This window comes from Eptatretus burgeri, unplaced genomic scaffold (assembly GCF_056783735.1).
Source record: "Eptatretus burgeri isolate ZD-2024b unplaced genomic scaffold, Ebu_testis_v1 Ebu_testis_scaffold_717, whole genome shotgun sequence".
Classification (NCBI taxonomy): Eukaryota; Metazoa; Chordata; class Myxini; order Myxiniformes; family Myxinidae; genus Eptatretus; species Eptatretus burgeri.
In genome coordinates this window covers 14,695-30,000 of record NW_028222666.1, presented here as the reverse complement: position 1 = coordinate 30,000, position 15,306 = coordinate 14,695, and the positions used below count along the sequence as shown (strand labels likewise).

The 15,306-nt window shown below is 37.6% G+C and overlaps 1 non-coding gene and 2 pseudogenes across 1 annotated transcript; all 3 read left to right on the top strand.

Annotated features, from left to right (window-relative positions):
• The first annotated feature begins 95 nt into the window (after positions 1 to 95).
• Positions 96 to 288, top strand: LOC147007090 (U2 spliceosomal RNA). Its single transcript, XR_015054407.1, has one exon. It is a non-coding gene; the product is annotated as a U2 spliceosomal RNA (small nuclear RNA).
• Positions 289 to 2,010: 1,722 nt separating this feature from the next.
• On the top strand, positions 2,011 to 2,180 carry LOC147007089 (U2 spliceosomal RNA; annotated as a pseudogene).
• A 566-nt stretch (positions 2,181 to 2,746) lies between these two features.
• On the top strand, positions 2,747 to 4,470 carry LOC147007088 (uncharacterized; annotated as a pseudogene).
• Positions 4,471 to 15,306: the final 10,836 nt, after the last annotated feature.

Below are 15,306 nucleotides of genomic sequence, written 5' to 3'. Positions count from 1 at the left end.
TTCCAAAGCGAGATTATGTTAAAAAAAATTATTTTCTCTACTGAAGCGACGCGGGGTGTTCTCATTGACCCTCATTTTCGGGATTGTTTGAAGTTATCGCTTCTCGGCCTCTCAAGGCTAAGATCAAGTGTAGTATCTGTTCTTATTGGTTTAATTGTTATTTAATTGTTATCTGTCACTTTTCTGTCGTGGGGGGGTCAGGGTCGGTGATGTGTTATTCTCGATTCAGGGTCGAACCATGCCAGCTCTGAGTAGCGAGGAGCATTATCGCTACCTCGGGACCCCCATCGGTGTGTATAGAGATGATGAGGACGTCTGCTCATTGGTTACCAACATGATGGCGGACGTCCTCAAAATTAAACAATCATTGCTAGCACCATGGCAAAAGTTGGATGCGATTCAGACCTTTGTCCAGCCCTGCCTCTCTTTCGCGTTGCGCACGGGAGAGACGACCAAGAAACAAGTTAATAGGCTGGTATCTGCGGTGGTCAGTGCGGCGAAGGAGATCTGCCAGCTTCCGGTCCGCGCTTCTAATAATTATATTTTCGCGGGCCGGGACGTTGGTGGATTAGGGCTTCAACACCCGTGGTCGGAGGCAGACATCCAAACTGTCGTTCAGACGGTGCGGATGCTGTCCTCCAGCGACCTTTCCTTACGCGGCATTGCCACGCAGCAGCTCTTGTCGGTCGTCCACCGGACGATCCGCTGTGTTCCCGTTGAGTCGGACGTGGATAAGTTCCTGTCTGGCTCGATGGAAGGGCCATTGGCGAACTCCGGGTACAGCGGCCAAATTTCCACGCTCTGGTCTCGGGTGAGGTCCGCGACGCGGCGGTTGAATGTGACTGTCCGTCGTGCCCTCTCAAGGGAGCCCGTTGTGACCCTGGGCCATTCCCGAGAGTGCAGCTCTAAAGACGTGTGTCCTGCACTTCGGGAGTGGACCAGGGAGAAGTTTGCACAGCGGTTGCTCGGCCTCCCGGACCAGGGAAAGGTGGCCGCTGCACTGAAAACGGATAAGTTTGCCAACGGTTCCTCATGGATTCGCAGTGGTTCGTTTATGCGCTTCTGTGATTGGAGGTTTGTGCATCGGGCAAGGCTGAACTGTGTCCCGACTAATGCTGTGACCCATCGGTGGAATCCCGCTGCCCCCCAGGGGTGTCGGCGGTGTTGCTATCCCCGGGAGACTCTGGCTCACATTGTTGACCATTGTCCCCCGGGTATGGTACCCATTCGCCGCCGTCACAACATGATCCAGAGTCGTCTGGTCAAGGCCATTCGTCATGGGGACGTATATGTAGATCAACATGTTCCCGGTGATCCCTCCCCACATGAAAGACCAGACATCACTGTGGTGGAGGGAAATAAAATCACAATTGTTGACATTGCTGTCCCCTTTGACAATGGTTCCGATGCCCTTGCCACTTGCGCAGTTGCAAAGAGGGAAAAGTATGAAGGACTGCGTAAAGCATTGGTGGCTAAGGGCAAGGATGTCCAGGTGCTTGGGTTAATAGTGGGAGCACTGGGATCGTGGTTCCCTGGAAATGAGTCGGCCCTGAACCGGTTGGGAATCTCCCGGTCTTACCGGAAGCTGATGCGTCGGCTTTGTTGTATTGATGCCATAAAGGGATCCCGGGATATTTATATTGAGCACATGTCGGGCCATCGTCAGTATGAAGAGGTTTGAGGTTGGTACTTCCCTATTTCCCTTCCTCCCCTCCTTCCTTCCCCCCCCTTTTTTATTTTTATTTTTATTTTTTTGTATGGTGTGCATGGTTTCTATGTTTGTCTAAGTGAATGGATCTTGCCAAACGGACGAGAGGTGCAAATTTCCATTTTTGGACTGGTCCCCTTTCTTTTTATGGCTTGGTGCCCTTAATTGGTCCTTGGGGGTTGTGTTCTTTTTATTTTGACATTCCCCCAGGGGCCTATTTCTATTCTCTTTTGATTCTAACGGTGTGGAGGAATTTTATCCTCAGTGTCTATTCTTTTTTAACTTTTTAATTTTGGTCTTTAATAAATTTTTAATAAATCTGTTCTTATTGGTTTAATAACCAATATGTCTCACATCGTGGGACTTATCTATTAAACATATTTTTGTTTGGAGGAGTCAGATTACGAGCTTGCTCTGTCTGTTCCACGCATTGTCCTGGTATTGCATTATCTCCAGGATCAGTGCACCTCTTGTTATAAACAAAGAAAAGAACAAAGAAGTTTTGTTTAAAATTGAATCAAAAAGCTTTATCAGGAAAAGCAACCATCCTGACCCCCATTTTCAATTTTTCATCTTCCCCTTTCTGTCTCCCTCTTCACCCCACCTTCTGAATACTTCCCCCTCACATCCTCTCAAATCTTCCCCCACACAGTCTTTCCCCCACACCCGACACTTCCACCACCATCTCAGATCGTCCTCAATCCTAAACCACGATCCCACATACTCTTCTTCACATCACCTGCCAAATCTCTCCTTCCAATTTTCCAGTTTCCATCTTGTCCATCCCATCCCTGCTTTTTGTGTGTTTCGTGTCCTGTTTTTGTCCATGACGTCCATGTCCAGGTATTTTACTTAGATCAACTACATTACTTTTGATTTGTTTCTGTGTTGATAAAACAAAACAAAAAAAACCTTGACATTGGCACATATAAAACTAATTAACTGAGTTAAATAAAAAAAGAAGAGGCAATGTTATTTTTTTTAATTTGGCAAATCCAAATGTTGTCCTGCACTGGGCATCAGTAAACACATGATCGTCATTTTTGTAACGTCACTTGTATTTTGATGTGCCACATTGTTATGAAAGTGCATTTATCCTCAGAAAACAAGAGTAGCATAGTTAAATAACTTTTCAATTGTTAAGTTCACCGTGTTTGCAAAATTCAAGACGCTTTGCTCATATCTTATTCTATTTTCAGGTGCGGGCGGAAGACGCGGACGTGCTGATAATGCTGGTACACCAGAGCTCAAGCACCAACCATCCACTCTTCTTAACCAAATCGAAGGGCTCTTACGATGTCAGGAGGATCCGAGAAGCTCTCTCTGCAAGAAAGAGGCAGTACCTGCTCTTTACTCATGCCTTCACCGGTTGTGATACGGTTTCTGCAATCGGGGGCCACGGGAAAACGACTCTATTTGACAGGTTTTGTGCAGGGGACATTGATGAACATACAGACATCTTCCTTGACGTACGGGCTACGAAGGACGTGGTGATCAGGGCCGGTATTGCGATTTTCCAGCACATTTACCATGACCCAGGTGCTACTTTGGGTGCAATTCGATACAACATGTTCTCGCGGAAGGTGGCGGCCAGGCTAATCAAACCAGAGACTCTGCCTCCAACAGAGTGTGCAGCTGCACAGCATTCTCTCCGTGCCTATCTCCAAACCCGGGACTGGATGCTGCTGCAGAGCATGTGTTTGGACCCCAGTGACTATGGATGGATGGGAGGGGTTCGTGGTTACGAGCCAGATCCAACAGTAGACCCCATGGCTCCTGAGGAGCTGCTCCGGTTCACGACTTGCAATTGTGCTGGAGATTGCAGCAACCGGCAGTGCAACTGCAAGTAGAATGGTGTCAAGTGTATCTCAGCATGCGGAAGTTGTAAAGGCATTACATGTATGAACTGTATCCCTGATGATGTAGAGTCTGGAGAAGACTCAGACATCGACTCCTGAGGTATTTGACATTGTGGAGCAGTATCGATTTAAACCCTTACACAAAAGCGGATGAACCGATGGTAAACCGATTCCGGATTCCCACTAACGGTTATTACAATTTATGTTACAATAAGGGAAAACAGTAAAGGTCAGTGACCTTTCATAATTTTAATTTTATAAATACCAGAATGTTTTACTTTTAATACATGAATGCTGCATATCTTGGGCAGTCTGCTGGAAACTTTCAGAAAAACGAAACGAAGGGGAATCTTCCCAGAAGAGGAATTGTAGACCAGAAAAGTTAATATTTACCCAAAAAATTATATTTTTTTGCTCAAAATTGTGCAAACTTTTTAACATATTGATTTGTTTTAGGTATCACCATGTCAGATATGTTCTTAGCTTTAAAATGAGCCTACTTTGAATAATTTCGATGCTTCCTGTCGGATACTGTGACCCAGAATGGAAATATAAGAAAATTTTTATCTTAAAAAAGGTCATTGACCCCTGTCACGGGTTCCCCAAGGGGAGTTGAATGTAAACTTTTTCAAATATGTTAGTGGACACCCTCACAAACACATTGGTGAAGAAATTTCTTGGTAAGGAATTTGTTCCCAGATTTTTGCAATATTCCCTGACTAACTGCACGGATTTCCCCACACCATGCCGCAGCATTACCTCCTCCACAGCGCCACACACCACGGGCCCAGGTTCGAGTTCAGACCGCGAATGCACGAAACCAACGCACCGCACACATGTAACTAAAAACAGACACGCACACGCCCCACAATCCCCACATGCCCCACACGCCCCACACTCCCCACACGCCCACATTCCCCACACGCCCCACACTCCCCACAATCCCTACACGCCCCACAACCCCTACAATCCCCACACGCACCACACTCCCCACACACACCACACTCCCCACAATCCCTACAAGCCCCACAATCCCCACACGCACCACACGCCCCACACTCCCCACAATCCCTACACGCCCCACACTCCCCACACGCACCACACTCCCCACATGCACCACACGCACCACACTCCCCACAATCCCTACACGCCCCACACGCACCACACTCCCCACAATCCCTACAAGCCCCACAATCCCCACACGCACCACACGCCCCACACGCCCCACACTCCCCACACGCACCACACTCCCCACACGCACCACACTCCCCACAATCCCACAATCCCCACAATCCCTACACGCCCCACACGCACCACACTCCCCACACGCACCACACTCCCCACACGCACCACACTCCCCACACGCACCACACGCACCACACTCCCCACAATCCCCACACGCACCACACTCCCCACACGCCCTACACTCCCCACAATCCCTACACGCCCCACACTCCCCACAATCCCTACACGCCCCACAATCCCCACACGCAGCACACTCCCCACACGCACCACAATCCCCACACGCACCACAATCCCCACAAGCACCACACTCCCCACAATCTCCACACGCCCCACAATCCCTACACGCCCCACAATCCCTACACGCCCCACAATCCCCACACGCACCACACTCACCACAACCCCCACACGCACCACACTCCACACACGCCCCACAATCCCCACAATCTCCACAATCTCCACAATCCCCACAATCTCCACACTCCCCACACGCCCCACAATCCCTACACGCCCCACACGCCCCACAATCCCTACACGCCCCACACGCCCCACAATCCCTACACGCCCCACAATCCCCACACGCGCCACACGCACCACACTCCCCACAATCCCCACACGCACCACACTCCCAGAGATGCCAACTTTTGGAAATCAGAATTAGGGAGGATTTGCAACCGACACCAAATAATGTGCGCTAAGCGCACATCTCGAGCGCGGAGCGCTCGACCCTTGCGGCGGGGTCTTGGAAGCTCTGGGGTTCTAGACGCTCTCTAGTGCCCTCTGAGCCCTATTTTGGAGCATTTAACATGTTAAGAATTCCCACTTTTTGAACAAAAAAAGGGGAAAATTGTGCACTTTTTAATGTTACATGTATGTTAATATTAGTAAGTTAGGGGACAATCAAAGATTAACAAAAAGCACAAAAGAAGCAATATTTTTCTTACCTTACTGGCTGGTACTACTGCTGCTTGCTTTTTCCATGGCAGCTTTGCTGAGTGACAGCTGTGTGGCTCTTTTAGCCCTTCTGATTATGACTTTGCTGTATTCTCTCTGGTAGCAAGGGGTGCTATGAGCTAGTTTTTCAATTAAGAGAGCTTGCAGGGTTTTGACACTCAAATTGGGACGAAATGCAGTATGATTCTTCCGTACAAGACTGAGTGCCCGCTCACATGATGCGTTCGAATGAGGAATGACCAAGATTCCCTTCATCACTTTGCTCAAATTAGGATACTTCTTGGCACCAGTGCAGGGAGGGATCTGTGAGCTGTGAAATCCGATGCCACTGCTCATCCACTCTCACTGTCTCAGTAGCAATTGTAGCTATGGAGGCGTCTGCCTGGTAGTGAGCGAATTCATTCTCAAAACTGTCTATGTCACTATCACCGCCACTGAACAGACAGGGGAATTTCTTGATGAAAAACTCCACACAGTCAAACCCCACTTCTTGGTGTAGCTTAACATCCAGCACCTGAGCATGCTTGGCTAATTCATCATCTAGCGGCCAGGTTTTGAAGATGTAATTGCAGGCTTTCACATAATATGAGCGAACTGCACTGAAGAAACCTTGGATGTCTGACTCACTCAGAGTGAAGGTGGATTTCTTGAGACTCCTTTGTTCCCTTATATACAGTTTGGCATCGTTCCCAATCATGAGGTCCTCATCATTCTTCTGATGATTTCTGTCAGAGAAGGGTACATTTACCAGAGCAACCGATGACACCGATGGTTTCAAAAACCGTACGAAGATATCTTTCAGAAGACCATTCAATTCTCCGTGCAGGAGATGAATACAGGGTTCGTCTCTTTGGAGCAGAAGATTCCCCAGTAGGGTAAGAATACTGATTCTGGCTCACTTTTCCCCATGTAAATGAATGGGGGATTTTCAGCGATTCATATTTTTTTCCCTAAAAATAAACCCCCCTTTTTATCCCAAGGTATATTTATTTGTCTCCCCTTTTAACCTGGAGGTTGAACCTCATTGAATTGAACACCTGGGGGTTGAACAGCTCACTCATTGAACCTATAAAGATTTGTTCATTCTCAAATTCCTTCAATAGTTTAATTTTCTTTGCACAATAATCCCCATCTAAAATATTGACAAACAAAACATTTGAATCTTTATATTTTTTAAGATACCCCATTTGTGCCATTACGAAATGATAAACTTCTCTTAATGCTCTCATCTGACCACCTCCTGAGCCACATATCATTTTGAGATTATAGTAAATTGTTTTTTCATTGTTCAATTGATAACCATCAAAGTTTTCAGTCCATTCAAGGATATTCATTTTTTTCTTTACATCTTCTAACTTACTAGTTTTTAAATTAATTCGCTTATTTGTTTTATTTACCTTTGTTTGAGTTATTTTTTCAATAAGACTTATTTGATATTTTTCACATTCATTATGTTTTCCATTTATATACCAAGACTGAGATTTTCTCCACTCTTTAGTTTGATTAATACTTGGTTTAACCATTTATATATTGTGAAAAAACGCGGCGGTAGCCCTTAAAAACCCTAACCCATCTTCCCATCGTTAAAACATAATCTATTTTATACACTCTATCATACAATATCCATATGGAACACAATCTATTCCATTATCTAAAATAAATCTCTTATCATCAAAGGCTCCTAATGCCTTTTTATTTACTTCTTCACTATATATATGTTATGTTTATAACTTCTTATTGTATTCATTTTCCTATATTCTTCTTTCTTATTCATCAAACAATTATAATAATTTCTAAAAGTTATTGATTTCTTTATTACATATTTCTTTATTCCCTTTAACCTCTTATCAATCTGTTCACCATACTTATAAGCATATGCCTTTGCTCTCAATCCAATAAACTCACTCATTACTTTTCCACCCAACTCATCCTTAAACTTACCAATAACCTTTTCATTCTTTTTGGAAAATAACTCACTCTTCTTGCTGAAATTACTTGTATCATATACTCCAATATTTTTCTTCATATCTTCATAAACATCATCAGTTTTTATATCTAGGATAAAACTATCAGTATCCATATACAACAATGAAACATTTTCACCATACTCTTTCTTTAAGTCATTATACAAATAATCATACATCAATATCTTTGATAAATCAAGAACTGCTGTTCCAATATAAATTGGTTTATCCATTACAATACTTTCCTTTTTCATATGAATTGCAGAAAAGTTCTCTGAAAAAACCTCTTCTCTCTCAAAACTTGGTTTATTTATCAATCTCGAAGCTTCTTTCCAAGATGTTGCGAATCTAATGTTTTGCCTGTTTCTAACATTTTCCATAGTCTTTCCAAATACAGCATTATTCATTAATTTATAAAAGTCCCCTTCAAATTTTACTTTTGTATTTGCTCTCATATCTGTATTGAATTGAATATACTTTTTCACCCAAGGACTTTGTTTAAATTTTAAAACTCTATGAATTTTAGCTACTCTCAATCCTTCTCTCAAAAACTGTTTTAAGCTTCTCTGATGCAAAACATATCCCTCTTTATCATAGAATGTTGTTAATAACTTTTCTGTTGATTTACCTTTAATATTAAAACTTTTATGATAATCACTTAACCATTCTTTCTTTGGAGTTTCTTTCTCACATGCAAAAGGAAGATCTTTATGCTTATTATGAAGATCACTCGGGTACCTCAAATCAACTTCAAAATAATAACCTTCTTCTTCGTCATTCAATTCCTCTTGAGAAGAAATAACAATATTCATCAAAGCCTTTTCATAATCCTTTTCTTCCACCCACTCTAATTTACCATAAGGTAGAGATTGAGACATTGCCCATCCATACAAATTATTAGCATCAAAATACATCAAATAATTACTATCTTTTTCACTATCATAATTTGGGAGATATTTATTATTTGCTTTCGCATATCTTTTTGAACATACTTGTGATATTCCACCTCTCTTGGACTTCTCAATCATCAAAAGCATATCAACATCACTGATTAAATCTATATCTTGTTTTGTCATTTTCAACATTGCACTCCAAGCTAAACCAGGAGCTGTGAAATAGTGGGCAGGGTCTAATCCATAACAATTTTTATTATGACAGAGTGTTCTAAAAGCCTCAAACACATCAGCTAACAATAAAACATCTGTTTTTAGATATAAATCATGATATTCTCCAAGGTTCTTTATCTTAAATATTTTCCATATTTCTTGTGCGTGTTTATATTCCTTATCACTTATCTCTTCTTCATAAAGGTTATTATAGAAACTTTCTTTTGAAGGAAGTTGTGTTTCTTTAAATCTCATAAATGAATCCATATAATCATAAGGATAAATTCCCTTACTTGTAAGAATTTTCTCTTTACTTTGAATTTCATTCCTTGTTTGAATTTCCTCTCTCGTAAGAATTCCTTCTTTAATCAGAATTTCATCTTTAATCTGAATTTCCTCTTTAGTTCGAATTTTCTTTATAATTAGAATTTCATCTTCAGTTAGAATTTCTTCATTAATTAGAGTTTCCTCTTTACTTTGAATTCTCTCTTTAATCTGAATTTCCTCTTTAGTGAGAATTTCCTCTTTTGGAAAGAATGAATTAAGATTTGGAAAAGAGTCCGTGGAGCTTAGATTTGATGCGAGGTAGGCTAGTGGTGTTCCCATAAACTTGTAAGAATCTAAAAACCTAATACGAGTTAAAGGTTTTGTGAATATCATTTTTGAAAATGAAATATACTTTTGACTTGTGTTTGTTATAGCAGAAATATTCCCTGGTGTTTTTGAAAGTTCATTTATAAATAGATGTGTATCATAGTTGGCGCTGTTGTGAAGAAAGACTGGAATAAAAGAAGGTAATTTATAATTAAGATTACAACAGGAATGAGCGGGACCTCTATATTTACCAGTAAGATGACAATGGTCTCTAACTTTAGACTCCTTAATTTCCCCCTCACAAATATGACAGATATTGTTCATTCTAAATTCTAATTTTTCTTCTTTGGTTAATTTCATCGGTTCATTTGTTTCTTTCATTAATTTAGTGAGTCTTATACAATCCTTTTCTAATCGTTTTACAAACTCTTGTGAAGCATTTTTTCCACGATAATGTTCAAGTTTGTTATACTTTTCTCCAACAGATGATTTGATATAATAACAGAAACCACAAGGAATATGTTTTTGATATTTATTTGTATATGGTTCTTTTGGATTAGGAGAAGCAGTATTTATCTTTTAAGGATACATTCAAAATCAGCGTATATCACAAATGGGTGCATGATAGATTTATTATAATCTTCAAAATAAATCTTTTCACCAGGTTTAGGCATTGTAATTACAGCTGATTTATGATTACTACAATATTTTGAATGTTGTTCTAATCGTTCTTTTGTATGAAATGAATTAAGACATCGCTTACAAGGATATATTTTGTTTGCTGTTCTGAATACCTGAGAAGAGATTAATCTTGATAAATTATTGATGTATGTGTAATGTGAATTCTTTCCAACACTAAAATATAAAAGGTCAATGTGTGTTTCTTCATTTTTATAGTTGTTTGAAATTTTTAATATTTGAACTTTGTTTGTATCCGTTAATCCATATACATTAATAGAAAGATTATTCTTTTTCTCAAATTTAGGAATATCTGTTAATGGCATTGGGAATTTAAAATCTTTAATGTCCAAGGTATTCTCATATTTCATATATTGTTTTACTCTTTCTGAATTACATTTTGGTGGATGTAAGTGAGCAAGAACAGACCAGAGAAAACATTTATTATCATTGTTCTTAATATTAACAACTGCCTTCTTTAGTTTTATTTCTTTTGGTAATTCAATATAAGAAGAAGCTTTAAGAGGGTTTGATTTTAGAATGTGTATATCTAAAAAGATGATTTTTTAATATTGAATCCACTTCCTACCACTGTATTATCAACATCCTCCTCTTGTCTTGATAGTTCTTCATAAACCCCACTATTCAAAAAATCTTGAAATGATGTTATAAAATGAAGATCTGTTCTCATATAAGGAGTTTGTTCTTCATCTTGTCTTTTCATATTCATTTTCACTCCCATATAAAACTTTAAAGTTTTCATTTCTTTTAATGTCTTTTTAATAAATTTTTCAACATCGGGTTTCACTATTTCAATTGATTCAGCTATTGATGATGGACCGGGTTCTCCAAATTGAAAAATCCTTATTTTTATATGCCCTTTAAATGCCTCATCAGTGTTTTTAATATAATAGTCTCCCTTTACTTTAAACTCATTTTTCTTGTGTTTTTGTGATTGAAGATGTTGATTATAACTACTCTTCAAAACATCCTTTGAACAGATATCACAATGTTTTCTTTCCAACTCAAGAGGAGATATTTGATGAAATAGATTAAATGTGTGTTTGTTGGTTCGGAGGTGTTTTCTATAATGTTTATATTCGTGATTACAAACATCGCAGTACGTTGTATTCACCATATTTATAGAATAAAACTTTGCTTAAACTAAAATTTTCTTGATGAAAATTTCGTTTAATTTATAGGTGAATCTGTGCTTAAAAACATTTTATCCTCCAACTTTTTCACTTAATAAATACAATGTTTCAAGACACAAAAGACAAGTTTCAATCAATCTCTTCATCTGTTAAAGATACTGAGAAATATGTCAAGGATGTAAAATTGAACAAAGATAAATATAACAACTATTGGATAAAAACTATTATGGTAAATAATATGAGTTCTTCAATTTCCTTCAGTGGAAGGGCTTTTAGTATACCTGGTAGAACATCAATTAAAGTATCTCTAACAAAAGTTTCTCCTCTCCTTCTAGTAATATATTCAAAACTAGAAAAAGCAATGAAACAAGAAAAAGTATCAAAGAACAAAAACCTTATGGATGAAGCTTTAGAAAGAAAAGATAAGACCATCTGTAATATGCAAGGAGAAATTTGTATTTTTTTCAACAACCCTAAAGATGTAAATCTTGATGAAAAAAGGATGTTAATATATCAGGTGAAATGACATTTCGTTCAATAGTAGTTAACGATAATTTTAAAATTACCTTTAATATAAAAAATGTTGTCGTTGAATCTGATAATGAAAAAGTATATCGATATCGATGGTAATATACAACTGAAAGTATAGATGAATTTCAGTTTAAGTAAAGTTTTACTTTATAAATATGCTAGACTTTCCTGATTCTCCATATGACAAATTTGAGAATTGTCCTGCGTGTGAAAGACGGGGATTAAACACAGAGTCAAAAGCCTATAAACAATGTATATTCTGTGATTATCTTCTAATTAATGATAATAAAAAATATAAAAAGGAAAATAATTCTTTTAGATTTACACCAAAAATGAATTACTTTACAAGATTGATTAGAGAAATGAATGTAAAGTATGAGGATGATAACACACCTTTCCTTACAAGGGAAGAAACTGAACGTATAAGAGAAATGTTCAAAGGATTGTTGTTGTATATTATTCATGGATGTAATTTTCAGGGAAATATCAACACAAGATATTGTATAAATAAAATAATGGATTATCTTGAAATTAAACCTGAACTTAGGATAAAATATAGAGTTTCTAAAAAAGCTAATAATAAATTAAATAACCTGTTTTTCAAATATATAAATGAATGATTTTTTACCTATTTGGGAAAATAAGATAAAATTTAACAACCATAAAAATCTCCCAAATTCATTAAGATGTCTCATAGTTGGTTCAAGTGGATGTGGAAAAACCTGCTTACTTTTAAAAATGCTCCTCACTCCCAACTTTTTAGATTATGACAATTTAATAATTTTCACAAAGTCGAGTTTTCAACCAGAGTATCAACTACTCTCACAAGGTTTTAATGCTGGTCTTCAAAAGAAGATATAATCGGTTTATTTAAACGTCAAAAAACCTAAATGATTATAACATTGAAGATATAATTCAACTATTTTGTGATACACAGAGATGTAAAAAGAAATCAAATCTTATAACTTGTATTCTTAGTGATAATACGGATGATATACCGTCTCCCCAAGATTTGGATAAATCAAAAAGAACCTCGTTATCTTTGATGATTGTGTTAATGAGAGAAACCAAACGGTAATGGACAGCTACTACACAAGAGGGAGACATTCTTCTTGTAATTGTATTTATCTTAGTCAATCGTACTTTCAACTTCCTCGTCGTTCCATCAGAAACAATGCTAATACTTTTATTTTATTCAAGTTAAATTCAATAGATATCAATAATTTTTCGAGAGATAATTGTTCTACATTATGTAGTAAAAAGAAATTTGAGGATTATATGAAGCACACGACTGAAAAATATAAATATATTGTTGTGAAACAAGATGAGATATTAAGGGATATATTTTTTGTTTTATAAACAATTACATATATAAATGACAACTATTATTATAAATCTTGTGGGTAAATCTGCTTCTGGAAAAAACTTTCATAAATCAAGGTTCTTGTGTAGTACAAATGAGAATATTGTAAATTTACTTAAAAAACACCCCGTGATACGCATTGTATCAACAACAACTAGAGCAATAAGACCTGGAGAAGTAAAAGGTGAAGATTATCACTATATTTCAGTGGAGGAACATATGCGATTGAGGAATGAAGGACAAATATTTGAGGAGGTTTCTCTTGGTACAACAAAATATTCACATTGTAAGAATGAGTTAAAGAAACTAAAATCTGGTGGTGTTGGGATATTAGAAACTAATCCAGAAGGAACGAGACAAATTATTAAATATCTGAGCGGAGTGAAGATTTTATCATTCGGTTTTGATGTTGATGAAGAAACTCAACACAAACGTATGAAAAGCAGAGATGCAAGGATTAGTGAAGAAGAAATTACAACTCGCATTAATGTTAATAAAGAATTTGATGAAATATTTAAAGAAAAGGATTTATTTGAACACATCTACTTGAATGATGAAGAAAAGGAAAATTTCCCTGTTGATCTTTACAATTCATTAAATGATATTTTACAATAAATAAATGGATACAAAAGAAAGAGCAAGAAGATTTAAGGAACATCAAGAGTTGGTTTCAAAAGTTGTAAAACAACAGGAAGACATAAAGAAGAAACGCAGACAGAAACTAACGGGCGAAGAAGCATTTGAAAAAAAACAAGAGAAATTTTTTAAACCACTTTTAAAAACTTCCCAAGAAAAATGAAAGATGTTTCCACAGTTCCCACAGTAGAATATACTCCGAGAAAGCTTCAAATGTTAAAAGATTTCAGTCAAATGACGGAGGAAGAATTAGAGCATATTGGAGAATTAGAACATGATGAAGGTTTATTTCAACAACTGGAAGAGATTAATCAACCCCCTGATTATATTGTGAATGCTGTTCAAAACAATGAATATTCAGCGGATTCAAAAACCAAAGCAGGACTCATTCCAACAGAACAACCAGCAATATTTCATCTTGTTCAAGAAAAGGTATTGATATTTAATGATGAATTAAGGTTCTTAAGTTCTGCTCAACCCCCTGTTAAACTAACTCCGAGATTAATGTTTCTTCTCACAAAAGATGGAAGACAAGGTTCAACTGTGAGGGATGAATCAAAGTATATTGATAAACCATTGGATATGGAAAATAATGATGATAGAGTATATATTGATTTGCTGAACACTCTAAATTATAAGGTTATTCTTTCTGGTAAAAGTAGGAAGAATGAGAAGGAGAAACACATTATTCAGGCTTTAAGTATCCTTGGTTCAGGTATTAGTTTTCTTCCAAATGACCCATCGCAATTAGTTAATAGACTGTTATTGTTGTTCGGCAGTAAGAAGGCTGGAAATAACAATTGTTTTAATGAAGCATCAGCCATTTTAGACCAGTTGATGAACATGAAAATAATTAATAAATCTCAATATAAAGACATTTTATCTCATATTAAATAAGATGAGAAGCACAATCCTGAGTTTTAATTTCACAACAAGCGACCACACATCTTCATTCCCATACCCACTACAACTTGACACAACAAAAGAATATGAGGCATCTTTATTGTCCATGGAGACTTATAATACCTTATTTAATATAACCGAGAAAAATGACAAGTTTAGTTATAATCCGGGAAGTGGATACAAAACGATAACAGTCTCACCGGAGCATACGAGATTTCTCAAATATCTTCCGAAATTGCTCGTCTTATGAAAGAACAGGGTGATGAACCAAAAAATATTATTATAAACATTCAAAAACATACTTCAAAATCAACGATTAAAGTTAAAAATAACTACAAGGTTGATTTCACAATTGATAATTCATTTAGAGAGTTATTAGGTTTCTCCTCAAAAAAGATTGAAACTAATGGGACGTTTTACAGTGATAATGTCATTCAAATATCCTCAGGAATAAATTCGGTGTTAATTCACTGTGATTTGATTGATGGTGCTTATAATGATGGATTAAAAACAAATACAATATTTTCATTCAGCGCATACTCAACCCCAATTGGTTATAAATTCAATATGGAGCCTAAAAATTTGGTTTATCTACCTGTGTCAGGAAAAACCAT